Genomic DNA, 18,276 nt, shown 5'->3' with positions numbered 1-18,276 from the left:
TTATAGCTCGCAGAATAAAGCGATGCAAAAATAATTATTTTTTATATAAAATAGTTTTCATTGCATAAAACTGACAAAAACATAAAAAACGACCTAAATGAGGTATCGCTGTAACCATACTGACCCGAAGAATAAAACCGCTTTATCAATTTTACCGCACGCGGAACGGTGTAAACGCACCCTCCCAAAAGAAATTCATGAAACGCTGGTTTTTCTTCATTCTGCGTCCCAAAAATCGGAATAAAAAGCGATCAAAAAATTTCACGTGCTCGAAAATGGTACCAATAAAAACGTCAACTCGTCCCGCAAAAAATAAGACCTCACATGACCCGGTGGGTCAAAATACGGAAAAATTATAGCTCTCAATATGTGGTGATGCAAAAACTATTTTTACAATAAAAAGCGTCTTTTAGCGTGCGACAGCTGGCAAAAATAAAAACCGCCATAAATAGTAAATCAAACCCCCCCCCGTTATCACCCCCTTAGTTAGGGAAAAATAATAACATTAAAAAAATGTATTTATTTCCATTTTTCCATTAGGGTTAGGGCTAGGGTTAGGGCTAGGGGTGTGTTGGGGTAGGGCTAGGGGTGTGTTGGGGTAGGGTTAGGGCTAGGGTTAGGTTAGGGTTAGGGCTAGGGTTAGGGTTAGGGCTAGGGTTAGGGCTAGGGTTAGGGTTAGGGCTAGAGGCATGTTGGGGTTCGGGTTGGAGTTAGAATTGGGGGTTTCCACTGTTTGGGCACATCAGGGGTTCTCCAAATGCAACATGGCGTCTGATCTCAATTCCAGCCAATTCTGAGTTGAAAAAGTCAAATGGTGCTCCTTCCCTTCCAAGCTCTGCCATGCGCCCAAACAGTGTTTTACCCCCACATGTAGGGTATCAGCCTACTCAGGACAAATTGCAAAACAATTTTTGGGGTCCAATTTCTCCTGTTACCCTTAGGAAAATAAAAAATTGGGGGCAAAAATATCATTTTTGTGGAAAAAAATGATTTTTTTATTTTCACATCCGAGTGTTATAAACTTCTGTGAAGCACTTGGGGGTTCAAAGTGCTCACCACACATCTAGATAAGTTCCGTGGGGGGTCTAGTGTCCAAAATGGGGTCACTTGTGGGGAGTTTCAATAGTTTAGGTACATCAGGGGCTCTCCAAATGCACATGACACCCGCAGACCATTCCATCAAAGTCTGCATTCCAAAACGTCACTACTTCCCTTCCGAGCCCCGACGTGTGCCCATACAGTAGTTTTCTCCCACATATGGGGTATCAGCATACTCAGGACAAATTGGACAACAACTTTTAAGGTCCAATTTCTCCTGGTACCCTTGGGAAAATAAAAAAATGGTGACTAAAAGATCATGTTTGTGGAAAAAATACGAATTTTTTATTTTCACGCCCGGGCGTTATAAACTTCTGTGAAGCACTGGGGGGGTCAAAGCGCTCACCACACATCTAGATAAGTTCCTTAGGAGGTCTAGTTTCCAAAATGGTGTCATTTGTGGGGGGTTTCCACTGTTTTGGTACATCAGGAGTTTTCCAAACGCGACATGGTGTCCGATCTCAATTCCAGCCAAAAACGTCAAATGGCGCGGCTTCCCTTCCGAGCTCTGTCATGCGCCCAAATAGTGGTTTACCCCCACATGTGGGGTATCAGCGTACTCAGGACAAATTGCACAATAATGTTTAGGGTCCTGTTACCCTTGGAAAAATAAAAATTGAGGGTGAAAAGATCATTTTTGTGGAAAAAATATGATTTTTTAATTGTATGGCTTTATGTTATAAACTTCTGTGAAGCCCATGGGGGTTCAAAGTTCTCACCACACATCTAGATAAGTTCCTTAGGGGGTCTAGTTTCCAAAATGGTGTCATTTGTGGGGGGTTTCCACTGTTTTGGTACATCAGGGGTTTTCCAAACGCGACATGGTGTCCGATCTCAATTCCAGCCAAAAACGTCAAATGGCGCTGCTTCCCTTCCGAGCTCTGCCATGCGCCCAAATAGTGGTTTACCCCCACATGTGGGGTATCAGCGTACTCAGGACAAATTGCACAATAACTTTTAGGGTCCTGTTACCCTTGGAAAAATAAGAATTGAGGGTGAAAAGATCATTTTTGTGGAAAAAATATGATTTTTTAATTGTATGGCTTTATGTTATAAACTTCTGTGAAGCCCATGGGGGTTCAAAGTTGTCACCACACATCTAGATAAGTTCCTTAGGGGGTCTAGTTTCCAAAATGGTGTCATTTGTGGGGGGTTTCCACTGTTTTGGTACATCAGGGGTTTTCCAAACGCGACATGGTGTCCGATCTCAATTCCAGCCAAAAACGTCAAATGGCGCTGCTTCCCTTCTGAGCTCTGCCATGCGCCCAAATAGTGGTTTACCCCCACATGTGGGGTATCAGCGTACTCAGGACAAATTGCACAATAACTTCTAGGGTCCTGTTACCCTTGGGAAAATAAAAATTGGGGTGAAAAGATCATTTTTGTGGAAAAAATATGATTTTTTAATTGTACCGCTGTACGTTATAAACTTTTGTAAAGCCCTTGTGGGTTCAAAGTTCTCACCACATATCTAGATAAGTTCCTTGGGGGGTCTAGTTTCCAAAATGGGGTCACTTGTAGGGGGTTTCCACTGTTTAGGTACATCAGGGACTCTCCAAACGTGACATGGCGTCCAATCTGAATTCCAGCCAATTTTGCATTGAAAAAGTCAAACGGCGCTCCTTCCATTCTGAGCTCTGCCATGCGCCGAAACAGTCGTTCCCCCCCACATATCAGGTATCTGCGTACTCAGGACAAATTGCACAATAACTTTTGCAGTCCAATTTCTCCTGTTACCCTTGGTAAAATAAAAAAAATTGAACCTGAATTATTTTTTTTATGAAAAAAAGTTAGATGTTCATTTTTTTTAAATATTCAAAAAAATTCCTGTGACGCACCTAAAGGGTTAATAAACTTCTTGAATGTGGTTTTGAGCACCTTAAGGGGTGCAGTTTTTAGAATGGTGTCACTTTTGGGTATTTTCTATCATATAGACCCCTCAAAGTGGCTTCAAATGTGATGTGGTCCTAAAAATAAAATGGTGTTGTAAAAATGAGAAATCGCTGGTCAACTTTTAACCCTTATAACTTCCTAACAAAAAAAAATTTTGGTTCCAAAATTGTGCTGATGTAAAGTAAACATGTGGGAAATGTTAGTTATCAAGTTTTTTGTGTGCTGTATCTCTGTGATTTAAGGGCATAAAAATTCAAAGTTGGAAAATTGCGAAATTTTCAAAATTTTCGCCAAATTTCCGTTTTTCTCACAGATAAACACAAGTTATTTGAATGAAATTTTACCACTAACATGAAGTACAATATGTCACGAGAAAACAATGTCAGAATCACCGGGATCCATGGAAGCGTTCCAGAGTTATGACCTCATAAAGGTACAGTGGTCAGAATTGTAAAAATTGGCCCGGTCATGAACGTGCAAACCACCCTTGGGGGTGAAGGGGTTAAGTATCATCAGAGTACAGGATCAGTAGAGTCATATCATTATCATTAGAGGACAAGGTCAGTAAATTCATCTCACTATCATTAGAGGGCAGGGTCAGCAGAATCATCTTATTATCATTAGGGGACAGGGTCAGCAGAGTCATCTGATTATCATTAGATGATAGGGTCAGTAGAGTCATTTCAGCATCATTAGTGGACAGGGTCAATAGAGTCATCTCAGTATCATTAGAGGACAGGGTCAGTAGTCATCTCAGTATCATTAGAGGATAGGGTCAGTAGTGTCATCTCAGCATCAGAGGACAGGGTCAGTAGAGTCATCTCAGTATCATTAGAGGACAGGGTCAGTGGGGGTATCTCAGTATCATTAAAGGACAGGGTCAGCAGTGTCATCTCATTAACATTAGAGGACAGGGTCAGCAGAGTCATCTCATAATCATTAGAGGACAGGGTGAGTGGAGTCATCTCAATATCATTAGAGGACAGGGTCAGCAGTTATCTCATTATCATTGGAGGGGAGGGTCATTTCATCAGCAGACAACAGGGTCAGTAGTGTCATCTTGTCAGTAGAAGTAATGTTCAGTAGAGTCATATGATCATATGAGGGCAGGGTCAGCAGTGTGATCTCATTTTCATTAGAAAACAGGGTTAGTAGAGTCATTTCATTATCATGAGAGAACATGGTAAGCAGAGTTATCTGATTATCAGTAGAGGAAAGGGTCCCCCATACCATTTTAAAACTGCCGGGAATTTTACTTCCAAATCCTTCTCCGACCAATCATTGTCAACTCCAAGAACCCCACCCCCCCTCCAACCATGAACAGCCCTGACCACCTCAGGCTCGTGAGTGCCCCAAAGCCACCAAGGCCCTCTATATACCTTCTTGTATTGCCAATGCCCACAAGTCAATTCCAATTGAATTTAAATGAACCCCGTCATCGAACCAAAAATTACCGACACCCGATTCCAACTCAAAATGCCTAACACCAATACCCCCATTCCTAGATACAAATCCAGATACTGCTCGATTTAATTTCACCCTAGCCCTGTTAATCCCTTTGAAAGACCTCGCCTGTCTCCACTTCTTTCTGGGAACAACATCAGACCACACAGTCATCGCGTTCGGGAAAGACGTCCACAATCTCAGAAAGTCGAAACTTATGTCCCTGATCAATTCCCTCACCGGCCTGACCCCTAAATCATTACCACCCGCATGTATGACAAGAACATTGGGAGGTCTATCAAGGCGAGCGGACTTTGCAAATTCAGGGAGCACCTTGCTCCACACCATACTTCGAAAACCCAACCAACATATCATCACCTGCTCCCTCCTAAAGCCCAATTGCCTACCATCCGGCCTTGCGTCAGCTCGTTGCGCACCCCAATACACGTACGAGTGTCCAAATATCCAGGCCAGAAAGGGGTCGCCACCTGAAAAAACATAACAGAATATGGAAAACAAATCCCTTAGCATTCAACAACCATAATTAGAGTCGAACATACAATAAATAGCGATCTGACCTCCACCTGCCAATTCTCCTGATTACCTCGGCCCCCAAACCAAGACTATCAGCCTCCGACGCAGCCCCGATCCTAAAAGAATGGGACCCATACATATCCGGGGGGGAGGCCAAGCTCCAACAATCCCTTCTTCAAGGCCGCGATGAACTGAAAACAAGACAAATAGATACCATCCGCATGGCACAACAAAGGACCCACTCTACCTGACCACACGACCCAATACAACTCCAAACACCTCCGTGGGCACATTAGCGCCCCTTCGACTCGCCCCAGAACTACCCAGCTGCCTCTACCCAGTTGATCGGTTTTGGAACGTTGAATCCAAAAAACAATGCCCCCCGCCCAAAATTCCACATCTTTTGTCAACACCCCTCCGGCCGTGTCCCTTCTACGGGACACTACCTCACCGATTAGCATTGCTCCAAAACAGGCCAAAGAAAAAGCTAACCTAAACCATGCCAACTCAAACCCAGAAGTACAAATACCCTCCAAGACTCTACCTAAACCTTCCAACATACTGAACGAAATAGGCCTCCTTTTGTCACAAGTTTTATTACCCCTGCGAAAACCTCGCAACTCCTGTCTAACCAAAAATTGTTTCGTAACATCCGTCGATCCCTGTAATCTGAAACCGAATGCCAAACCTGCTACAAATTTGTTCACCTTAGCAGCGGACCAACCCCTGTCGGCCGCCTTTCTAATTAAAAACAATACCGCCAACATCTTATCCTCCTCGTTTTCCACCCCACCCCATTCTTACACCCAACTCTGCCATACTCGCAACGAGGATTCGTAGGCTGACCAGGTCTGGTTCGATACCGATTCCCGAATCAATCTTCCCGCTCTTCCGTAATCACTCACCACAGATAAGAAGGGCATTCCACACCCGAGGCATCCGCTCCTGACGCCAACTCTCGAAAACGCCCCCACTGAAAACGAGACAAAGAATCTGCTGTTGAATTTGTAACACCGGGCACATGCACTGTAGAAATCCCAGCATTCAACTCCAGACACCGAAGAACCAAAACCCTGACCAATCTGATCAAAGGGGGAGATGAAGCTGACAAACTGTTAATTACCGACACTACACTTGCATTGTCACAATGAAATCACACCCTCTGGTTCGCAAACATTGGACCCCACACTGAGACAGCTACCACAATGGGAAACAGTTCCAACAATGCCAAGTTTTTTGTAAGGCCCAACAACTTCCTTGCTTCCGGACACCGCCCCATGCTCCACTTCCCTTTACAGTAGGCACCGTAACCAGAACTGCCCGCTGCGTCCGTGTAGATCTCAAAGTCAAAATTGCTCAAGGTCTCCTGCATCAACGACCGACCGTTGTAGTTCCTTAAAAAACGCTGCCAAACCATCAGGTCCTCCCTATGCTCCTTAGTCAAGTGGACATAATGGTGCCGAGCCTTTACTCCAGCCAGAAGACAGGAAAATATGCGACCCATGGGCATAATCCTACAGGCAAAGTTCAATCTCCCCAATAAGGATTGCAACTCCTTTAATGTCACTTTCCGCAACTTCGCGATCCTATCAACTTCCTGTTTCAACAATGACAACTTGTCCTCTGGTAAACGACACTCCATCTTTTCCGAATCGATTACTATGCCCAAAAACTTATAACAGTCTTAGGGCCTTCAGTCTTCTCCATTGCCAACGGCACTCCAAAACGCTCCGCCACCCAAACCATGGCTGCCAACGCATTGCCACACAACAATGAATCCGGGGGTCCGATAAAAAGAAAATTGTCCAGGCAATGAATGATAGATTGCACGCCTGCAACATCCCTTACCACCCACTCCAGAAAAGTGCTGAATGCCTCGAACAGTGAACAAGAAATTGCACAACCCATCGGCAAACACCTATCGAGGTAGAAACCCCCATTCCAAAAACAACCCAACAGCGGGATACTCTCCGAATGTACCGGCAATAAACGAAAAGCCGATTCAATGTCGGTTTTAACTATCAGAGCCCCTGAACCATAACATCGCACCCACTGCACTGCCGTTTCAAACAAGGTATACTCGACCGAACACAACTCTTTATCAATACCATCATTAACTGACAACCCTTTTGGCTATGATAAATGCTGAATCAAATGAAACTTGTTCGGCTCCTTTTTTGGCACTGCCCCCAAAGGGGAAACAATCAAACCCACTACTGGTGCCGTGGGAAACGGACCAGCCATCCTACCCAATTCAACTTCCTTTTTCAACTTAGCATCCACTACCTCCGCATGCATCGTTGCCGACCGCAAATTTTTTACTGAAAAAAGAACCACATGACCGGGGGGGGAATCCTGAAGCCCTCAACAAAACCCTTCCAAATAACTTTGGCCTCCGCCCAAGCCGGGTACCTATTTAGAAAGGGGGCCATCTCTTGAATTCTCACCGGGCTCTCCCCCTTGACCGGTACCCACGTGTGGCTTACCCTTCCCCTTTTTGAAATATTTTGACGCCCTGTGAGAGCTCCCATTGCAGTGGGAGCACACGTGCTTGAACTTGCAGCTGTTCCCATACTTACACTGCTCGTCATTAAATTGCCAGCACGTTCCAGATTTCTCTTTTCCTCCCTGGATTGCCTGACCACCACTTCTGTATCCTGCCTGCTGATTGCCACTGCCGCCCCGCTCCCATGAAAGGACTGCCCATACCTTACTGGGGCCATCACCTTCAGCCACAACCCGATATCCTTCTGATCCCATTTTATCTCTGGCTGCATCGCCTTCCTCTGTCTAAACTGCTCATCGTATCGTAGCCACGCCTGACCCCCATAAATACGATGTGCCTCCCCAATAGTGTCTAGATAGCAAAACAGACCAGAACAATTTTCTGGAAACTTTTCACCTACGACACTCGCCAAAATAGCGAATGCCTGCATCCAGTTTACAAACGTCTGTGGAATCAGCTGCCACCTCCTCTTCTCCTCCTCTTTTTTTTTACTATCGTCCTTCTTCCCCTTATCTAAGTTGAATTTCTCCTACGGAAGGAGGGAGAATATCTCGATGTACTCGTCCCGCCAAATCTTTTCCTTCACCTCTTTCTTTAAATGGGCACCCAAAGGCTCCTCAAAGCACACATAAACCTCTCCCTTAGCCCTATCGTCCAGTTTTATCTTGTCACCCTTGTCCGTCTCTGTCAGAACCGAAACCGATACCCCTGCCGATGCCCTTCCGTCACACTCGACCGAGCGCAACGCCTCCCCTTCCGTCTGGGTGCCGGACCCCGTCCCACTAACCATGCCCCACCGGAGATGGGGCTGCCTCCCCAATTACCCCCCCTGCTAGTCTCCTCAAAATTTGTGACATATTGTTCAAAATATCCCGCAGCCCGGGCACTTCCGCCCCGCTTGGCCCACTACACCCCCTTTGTTCCCTGGCATCCCCTAGACTACCCCCACTCTCCTGTAATACAGTCTCTGCGGGCGACAAACACGACATGGAGCCATACTAACATAGCTGCGCGGGTGCTGTGTCCCCGCCAGCTGAATGTCCAGAGTCCCGACGTCCTCCACTATCCTGACGTTCGCTGCCCGAGTCAGTTCCATCCGACACTCTCTGCTGCTCCCAGCCCGCACCCCTGGCCTCCTCGTCACCATGGGAACCTGAGCACGTGACTCATGGCGCTCCATAGATCTCCGACCCGAGCGGGACCTGTGTCAATCCCCAGACCCGGACCGGCCTGTCTGGTTCGCAGCACCATCTGGCCGACTGCCAGACAGCTGCGCATTGCTCCCCGCCGCTCTCCCTGATGTGTATGAAGTGCTGGGGCCAGGCTGGACGTCCTCATACTGCCCACTCCTACCCGCTGTGATGCTCTGTCTGGCGCCCCATCTGGCAGACCCCTCGGAGTGGGTCTCCCTGGAAGCATCTGCCGTATAGATCGCCGTCGTCGTCCTCACCGTCGCTGCCTCCGCCTGCTTCGCTCCTCGCCGTTGCATCGCAGGCCTACCGCAGCCTGCTCCTGCACCTGAGGGCCTGCCTGGCACTGCCAAGTCCCGCAATGTTTCAACTCCAGCCCGTGACTTCCTCCCTTCCTGCCCGGCCTGTAGTTCCGGCGCGGCTCCCGCTCTCTGGCTTCCCACGCCCACAGGCCGGCTAGGCGGATTCCTGCCGGGACGGGCGCTGTGGGGGAAACTACCCTGGTACTCGCGCCTCCCGCAGAGTCCCTGGAGGGGCTCCGCAGCCTGCGCCTGCTGCGCGCCGTCACCTCCGGTTACAACCTCTCTGGGGGCCTGGTCCTTCTGCCCCGCTGGCTAGTTCCCGATCCGTCCGAAGCCCTGAGGAGAGAGGACAGCTCTGACTGAAGCCATCATCCCCTCCTGGACCGAGCCACGTCCTGGAGCCTGGACATGAGCGCATCCACGGTCTCCATTCTCTCAGTGCTGCCAGGGTGGGTCTTCAGTTTCCTTCTCCCTACTGACAAAAGCGGTTTTCCCGCACTTTCTCCCCACTACCCCAGGCCGCCCCCACCCAAAACTCCTCCCATACCCCGTCCCAGCCATTCAGGTCACCGAGGCCAGAGCAAATTTGAAAACTTACCCGCCCATTGCAGTCATGGGGGGCTTCCTCTCAGGCTGTGCCCTACCCCAGCCCCCATCTAGAAGTGGGTTTCAGACTGACTTCAAACGTTTGACTTCTCTCCAAGGTTCCATGAAAAAAAACCTACACATCACATTGAACCAAATGACAAACTCAGCTCTGCTACACCTCTGATTGCAGAAATTCTCTGTGCTGACTTTTATAATAGAAATTGATTTCTGACTTCCCGCTAAGCGCCTGCTTCAATACGGCAGCCGATCAGAAAAAGAAAAACTGCAGTGTAAAGCATAGGGGATTGACAAAGCTACAGGTGTCTCACTTCTGCGCTGGACATTATTAATAATAATAATAATAATAATAATAATCTTTATTTATATAGCGCCAATATATTCCGCAGCGCTTTACAGTTGAACAGTTTTAAACACAACAGTCATAAGTAACAACGTTAACAATACAATAATTAAAGCGAAATAAGACGACCCTGCGACATTAAAGGCACAGTCCTGGTATAGTATAAGCTGATTATTTTGCTGGGCAGCGGATGGATACAATGTATCAGATTTCAGCTATAAACTATCGATCATCACAACAAACCACAATCGTCACTTGGGGGATTCAGATTAAAATAATTGCTGCGCGGCGCCAATTACACGCTGTTTATATGGCGAACCTCAGAGGGGCTCTTACTTCCGAAAAGAGGCCTTGTTATTCAGACATGAGCAGGTTCTTGGGTTTTCTGTGCTATAAGTACAGGGTAAGAAACCCTCACATCATGGTCTAAGGGGGCAAATACCCCCTGGGGCCGCCAGCTCCATCAATGCCCTGATACTGTTCCGCTCCATAGTTATCAACTTTTACACGGAAACTTTTTCCTAAACTTTTTTCTTTCTTCCTAAAAAGTTTGCAAACTGTTTTTTTCCCAGGCATCCTTGTAACCAAAAAAGGCTGGCTCTTCTGGATATTTTGGGTTGTGGCCCTGGATCATTGTGACATCTCTTTTGGTGTCATGCTGCTCCATTTTCTTAATTTGTCTAAAACTGGAAAAAATATGTATGAGAAGCACTGATTTAGCAGAGCTGGGTTTGCGTGTTGCCACAACTCGTGGTGATATCATTAACATGTGATTTTACATACAAGACTGCAGCTGTTCCACAAAGCTAGACATGTTAGATGTAGCAGAGCTAATTTGGTCATGTTGCTCGGCTCTTGTAATATCACAATGTCTTATCTGTGGTTCTACAAACAGTAGGACTGACATCTTTATACAGACTTTAGCAGAGTCGAGTATGTTTTCCATACAGATGTAGCAGACGTGAGTGTGCTTTATCGTCAGATCTAGCAGAGCAGAGTATGCGTTATACACAGATGTAGCAGAGGTGAGTGCGCTTTTTGTACATACGTAGCAGAGACGAGTGTGCTTTATCATCAGATCTAGCAGAGCAGAGTGTGTGTTATACACAGATGTAGCAGAGGTGAGTGTGCTTTCTGTACACGATGTAGCAGAGGTGAGTGTGCTTTCTGCACATACGTATCAGAGACGAGTGTGCTTTCTGTACAGGATGCAGCAGAGGCAAATGTGCTTACTATACAGAAGTAGCGAAGCCTACTGTGCTTTTTATACAGACCTAGTAGTCGAGTGTGTTTTCTATACAGACATAGCGGAATCGAGTGTGCTTTCTATAATGACGTAGCGGAGCCGAGTGTGCTTTCTATACATATGTAGCGGAGCCGAGTGTGCTTTCTATACAGACGTAGCAGAGGTGAGTGTGCTTTCTATACAGACATAGCGGAGCTGAGTGTGCTTTCTATACAGACTTAGCAGAGTCTAGCTTGTGTTCTATACAGATGTAGTGGAGCCTAGTGTACTGTATAGACAGACGTAGTGGAGCCGAGTGTGCTTTATATACCGATGTAGCAGACTCGAGTTTGTTTTTGCAAAGCTATTTGCTGTAATGCATTATATATGCTACAAACAAATAGCTGATGCCATGCCGACAGTAATTTCTGCGTATTGCGCATTGTGCACACAGTGTCCGCTGTGCTGGGGGCTGGGGAATAGCAGAGCGTTCGTGTGGTTTATAGACTGCCTGCTGCGTCTTATTAAAGGGCGAGGAGATGGGGCTGATTTATCTCTCACATTCCCTCATTTCCCTATTAAACTGCCGCAGATCACACGTCGCCCCTTCCCCCGTCGCCCGCCAGCGCTATTTATTACGAATTAACAGATTGCAGCCAAATGAACAGTTCCCGTCCCCCCTCCATATTTACTGCCTGTCATCGGCGCTAATAAAGTAACTCACACATAACAGCATTATTTACTCATTTATTGGGATCTGATAGAAAAAATTTCCAACCAGTCCTGTCCTCTCAGTGTGGAGGGGAGAAATCTGCTGGTACTCTGTTATTCCTCCTGGAAATTAGACTTTACCAGTTTTAGGGGTGAGGGGTGGCTACGATCCCACTGATACTGTCCAATCAGCACTGACTGTGATCAGATACATTCTTCTTATCAAGGGAATGTAACAATTGTCAGTTTATTGATACATTTCCAGGAGGAGTAATGGAGGAACGACACAAGGTAGAGGCGCAAAAAGATGCTCCTGAATCATTATTTCATTAGGAAAACAATCTTCTATTCTGTTATTTCTAAACACTGTTTTTCGGTGATTACTTTGTATCTCCGTTCATACTGCACCCACACACACAAATGATACACCATTTGTAAGTTAAACTTGACCCCTTCAGCAAGAAAATAGCCAAACAAACCACACATCAATGATTTGATCACAAAATACAGTTTAAACATTAATTTCCATAAGCCTGCAGTAAGGAAAAATGACCTGCAGGTGGCACCACAGTACCCCAAAGCACACTGTGGAGGAAAGACAATTTCTGCACCAGCATAGAAGAGGGTTCTTCACGGTAAGAGCAGTGAGGCTCTGGAATTCTCTGAGGAAGTGGTGATGGCCAACTCACTGAATGAATTTAAGAAAGGAATGGATGCTTTTCTTTTGAGTAACAGTATAGAAGGTTACGAATAACAGAATATTATAGGTAGCTGTTGACCCAGCTTAGGGGATGGAATTTCTTTCCCTATGGAGAAAAAAGGCTTCTACTCTGTGGGGTTTTTGCCTTCCCCAGTATCAACAATGCAGAACAGCTGCACTAAAAATAGGCTGAACTAGATGGACATAAGGTCTTCCTTCAGCCTTCAAAACTATGTTACTATGTTACTACCACAAAGCTGCTAACAGACATCACAAACAAATCCAAACATTTACCTTGGGGGCTTTCCAGCTTGCCGAACTGCTTCCCCAGCCTATTTCAGGCAAATTGGAGGATTGCACACTTCACTGCAGGTGAGTCACATATGCAAGCACATTTGTAAACATGCACTGCCTATTGAATTGCACACTTGCTCCGTTCATACTCCACCCACACAAACAAATGATACACCAAAGCACACTACCACAAAGCTGCTTACAGACATCACAAATCCAAACATTTGCCTTGGGGTCTTTCCAGCTTGCCCAAGTGCTTGCCCAGCCTATTTCAGGCACATTGGAGGATTGCACACTTCACTGCAGGTGAGTCACATATGCAAACACATTTGTATACATGCACTACTTTTTTGCTGATTACTTCGCCCACACACACAAATGATATACCATTTGATAGGTAAACTTTCTCCCTTCAGCAAGAAAACAGCCAAACAAACCACACATTCACAATTTTATCACTAAATACAGTTTAAACATTCATTTTCATAAACCTGCAGAAAGACACAATGACCTGCAGGTGGCACCTCAATCGGAAAACATTTTTTGGCCTCTGTTTATCAAAACAATTTATTGTATTACCAATCTACATATATAAATGCCTGTCTGTGTTCATCAGCTCATGAAATACATTTACATGTGACCAGTTTGCTTTTTCTGAAATTGCCTGCACCCCCAACGACCAGTGTGCGAAAATTTAGCATGGGCCAAGCTAGTTATTTACTAAAAATCGATGTGTCAGAAGAGCGGACGCTACCCTTTAATGCAAATGACAATGCCCTTGAGTGTCATAACGCCCTGTCACATCGCTTGTTATTAACTGCCAAAAGATGGCGCAATATTCAGAACAGGACGCCAACGTTTAATGCCGATGCCAAAAAGAAAGTGACATTGAGCATCAAAAATCTATACATTCGCCAAGAGATCGTATTTCCCGGGAAACAAGTCTAAGAAACATTGAATCTCTGCACTGCAGTTCTGTCACTTGGCCTCTAGAGGGAGCCAAACATTTCACTGTTTTATGAATTGGGTTTAGCAAGTGCAGAAAATAAACCAAATGTTCACAGAGAGGACTGAAGTAGAGTTGAGTGAAACGGGTCGAAAAAATTCAAAAGTCGCCGACTTTTGCCAAAGTCGGGTTTCATGAAACGAAACCCGACCTTAGCGTGAGGTCGGCCACGAGGTCAGCGACCATCGCGCCAAAGTCGCGTTTCAAAAGATGCTTTTGCGCCCTTTTTCAGCCAATCAGGAAGAACGGACACTGTGGGCAACGTGATGACATAGGCAGCGGTTACCACCATGTTTGTGAAGGGCATGCAAGTGATTGGCTTGCTTTGTGTGGCGTCACAGGGGGTATAAAAGGGCGTGCACGCCGACCGACATCTTACTTATGCTGATCTCAGAATAGGGAGAGCTGCTGCTGATTCTGTAGGGAGAGTGTTAGTCAGGGAAGAAGATACCAAAAACTACTTCTGCTGCTAGCGATTTTGCCTGTACAACACACCAGTTACTGTGCAGTGCAAGGGGAGGCTATATTTTGGTGCATCAGCTCTGTTGGTTATTAGGCTGCCTTTTAAGGCTCCCTGATAGCTGCATTGCTGTGTGCCCACTGCTGAGCAAACTGCTTTTTTCAAAGCAATCAAAATTTTATAGTTTTGTCCTGGTGAGTTACTGAGCGTTCATTTTTTCACACACCGTACAGCGGTGTACGCTCCTCACACAGTACCGTGTACCGGCTGTTATCACGGCCAAATTGAAGCTATCTACGTGTGTGACTCTGTAAGGAAAAGTCAAGGAGTTTGTCCGTTCTTACAGACCTACACCTTATAGTTTTGTCCGTTTTTCAAACAGTTTAGTATATTTGCTGTTTGATTACATTCAAAACTAGAGAAAGACAGCGTGCGTCAGTCCATATACAAAAACACGGAGCTTGACAATTTTACATACACCGTACAGCTGTGTACGTGTACGCTCCTCTCTCAGTACCGTGTAACGGCTGTTATCATGGCCAAACTGAAGCTATCTGTGTGACTCTGTAAGGAAAAGTCGAGGAGTTTGTCCGTTCTTACAGACCTACACTCTAGGGAGATTCCAATTCTGCCCAATTCTATATACACCTTGTAGTTAGTCATACACTAGGCAATTTCTGCCTGTCACATTGCGGTGTAATCTGTCCTGGGCCTGAGACAATAGTTCAGCGTCCTCCAATCTACACTGAGATTCAAATTATCATCAATACTCTATACAGCTTTTGCCTTCTCATACACCAGACAATTTCTGCCTGTCACATAGCGGTGTAATCTATACTGGGCCTGAGACAATAGTTCAGCATCCTCCAATCTACATTGAGATTCAAATTCTCACCAATACTCTATACAGCTTCTGCCTTCTCATACACCAGCCAATTTCTGCCTGTCACATAGCAGTGTAATCTATACTGGGCCTGAGACAATAGTTCAGCGTCCTCCAATCTACAGTGAGATTCAAATTCTCACAAATACTCTATAGATCCTTTACCTTGTTTTACAGTACCATATAGCTGTTGTTATTTTGGGTACCTTTTTCAAAAAAATGAAGAAGTATGGTGGAAGAGGCCGTGGAAGTGGGCGGGGGTTGCCAGCTGGTCCTGATGGTGGTGGTGCTTCTGCTGGTTGTGGCAAAAGCACAATAGCACCTAAGGCAAGAGGTGGTGAGCCGGCGTCATTGTCTGGCTCCACAAGGCCTCATAGGCTCCCTTTTCTGGGAGTAGGTAAACCGCTTTTAAAACCGGAGATTCAGGAACAAGTTTTGGCTTACATTGCTGACACAGCCTCCAGCTCTATCACCTCCTCTTCTGAAGTTTCAAAAAATAAAAGCACTGCGTCGTCAGTGGAGGCTCCTGGTCAGTAACAACAACTTTCCTTGTGTCCTTCACCCCTACCAAAAGTGAAGGATGCGGCAGGCCACACTACAGATTACAACATGGAGCTCTTTTTTCATACCATGCCTGGGTTATCAAGTCAAATCGTGAATTCCCCAGTCCAAGATGAATCTGACATGGAGTGCACTGATGCACAGCCACTGCTAGATTTATCTGCTGGTACATTCACTCAGAGCACTACATTGTCCTCGCAGTGTACTAAGCCAGAATCTGACCCTGATGAAACTCAGGTGCCTCTTCCCGCATACTATACCACCATACACGGTGACACAGAGGAAGGTGCACATGACATTGAAGAGGAGATGATGGATGACCCAGTTGTTGACTCAGATTGGCATCATTGGGGGAAGAGGGTGCCGCTGCCAATAGCTCAGAAGAGGAGGAGGAGCATCCGCAGCAGGCATCGACATCGCAACAGCTGTTATCTGGCAGGCCCGGAGCAGTCCAAAAACGGGTTACAAAAAGCAAAAGAGTTGCAGGACAGCTAGGCCAGACGGTCAAATTAGCACAGCGTGCAAGGCCTCAAAATGTCTTCCATAGTAGGAAGAGTGCAGTATGGCACATTTTTGAACTAAATCCTAATGATCAGGCCAAGGTTATCTGTAAGAAGTGCGCAAAGACCTTTAGTCGAGGGAAAAATCTGAGAAATTTGAATACCAGTTGCATGCTTAGACATTTAACCACCATGCACTTGCAAGCGTGAACAGACTACCAAACCTCACGTACCACATATGCAACTGCTCCCAAAGAAGGTAGTCAGCAACGCTACATTGTTTCCCCCACTGTAAGCCCACCGTTTAGCACACCACCAGCAGCAAATGTTGAGGTGTCGTCGCAAGGCCAAAGCAGTCAGGGAATCACAATGTTATATCAACGAAAGACTGAATCTAGGCCATCAGAAATAACACCAACTTCATCACCATCATCAACCCTCTCTCAGTCCGCCATGTCTACCGCTAGTTCCACCATATGCAGCTCTCAAGTCCAGCTCACCTTACCAGAGACTATGAGTAGGACAAGAAAGTACCCATCCTCTCTTCCGCGTACACTGGGTTTGAACGCCCACATTGCCAAACTAATCTCGTTAGAGTTGATGCCCTACCGGTTGGTTGAAAGCGCAGGTTTCCACGAACTCATGGCCTACGCAGTTCCACGCTATGAACTACCCAGTCGCCACTTCTTTTCTCGCAAAGCCATCCCAGCCTTCCACCTTCATTTGAAAGACCGCATTGTCCATGCACTCAAGCAATCAGTGGAAAGGTGCACCTCACAACTGATGCATGGTCCATTAGGCATGGCCAGGGCCGTTATGTGTCCATCACTGCGCACTGGGTTCATGTGGTGGATGCAGGGTCCACAGTGGACAGCGGTGGTGGGACAGTGCTGCCTAGCCCACGGTATAGGAAACAATTGGCTGTAGGCGGTCGACCCTCCTCCTCCTCCTCCAGAAGCGAAAGCTCATCCACAGAGCGCAGTCGCACGAGCACTCCATCCGCAGCTGCCAGTGTTGCACTCGAGGTGTCCCCCTATCAATCAGCTAGTGTAAAGCGTCAGCAGGCTGTGTTGCAGATGATGTGTTTGGGCGACAGACACACCGCAGAGGTACTGGCCGACTACTTTCAGCGACAAACTGAGTCATGGCTGGGCAATCTACATCTTGAGGCAGTCAAGGTAGTTAGTGATAACGGCCGTAATTTTGTGGCAGCCATAGCCCTTTCAAAACTCAGACACATGCCTTGCTCCGCTCACACCTTGAACCTGGTGGTGCAGTACTTCCTCAATAATTATCCGGAGTTAACAGGCCTGCTCCATAAGGTTCAAAGACTGTGCTTGCACATCCGCCAGTCGCCGGTACACTCCAGTCGTATGCAGAAGCTGCAGCGATTGCTCCACCTTCCCAAGCACCGCCTAATTATCGACGTTGCAACAAGGTGGAACTCCATCCTGCACATGGCTGAGCGGCTGTTCGAACAGAGGCAGGCCGTAATGCATTTGTGGGAGGATACAAGGGCAGGCACTTTGAGGACAGACATATAGTTGACAGGTGTGCAGTGGTCAAAGCTGAAAGACCTCTGTAAAGTCCTTCAGTGTTTTGAGGAATGCACACGGCTGGTAAGCGCAGACGATGCCATCATAAGCATGAGCATCCCACTTATGCGTCTGCTCATGCAAACTTTGACGCACATTAAGAAGCAGGCGTCTGCAGCTGAGGTAGATGAGGAGGAAGAGGAGGAGGGAAGCCTTGATGACAGTCAGCCATTGTCTGCTCTGGGACCTCTCCTGGACAAGGTGGAGGAAGAAGAGGAGGAGGAGGATGATGATCGGGATGTTTATTTAGGGGAGGAGGATGCTTTTCGTGGGGCAAGAGAAAATGTTGGCGTGGCAAGGTCTGGTACAGGGTTTGTGCGTGACTGGAGGGATGTGGATTTGCCAGAAAGTGCTCCTCCACCCAGCACTCGCAGTGCATCATTGACACCGGGAACATTGGCCCACATGTCAGATTATGCCTTGCCT

Source organism: Dendrobates tinctorius, unplaced genomic scaffold (genome assembly GCF_039654945.1).
Source record: "Dendrobates tinctorius isolate UK_male_01 unplaced genomic scaffold, ASM3965494v1 ptg000028l, whole genome shotgun sequence".
Lineage (NCBI taxonomy): Eukaryota > Metazoa > Chordata > Amphibia > Anura > Dendrobatidae > Dendrobates > Dendrobates tinctorius.
Note: the sequence above shows the minus strand (reverse complement) of the source record.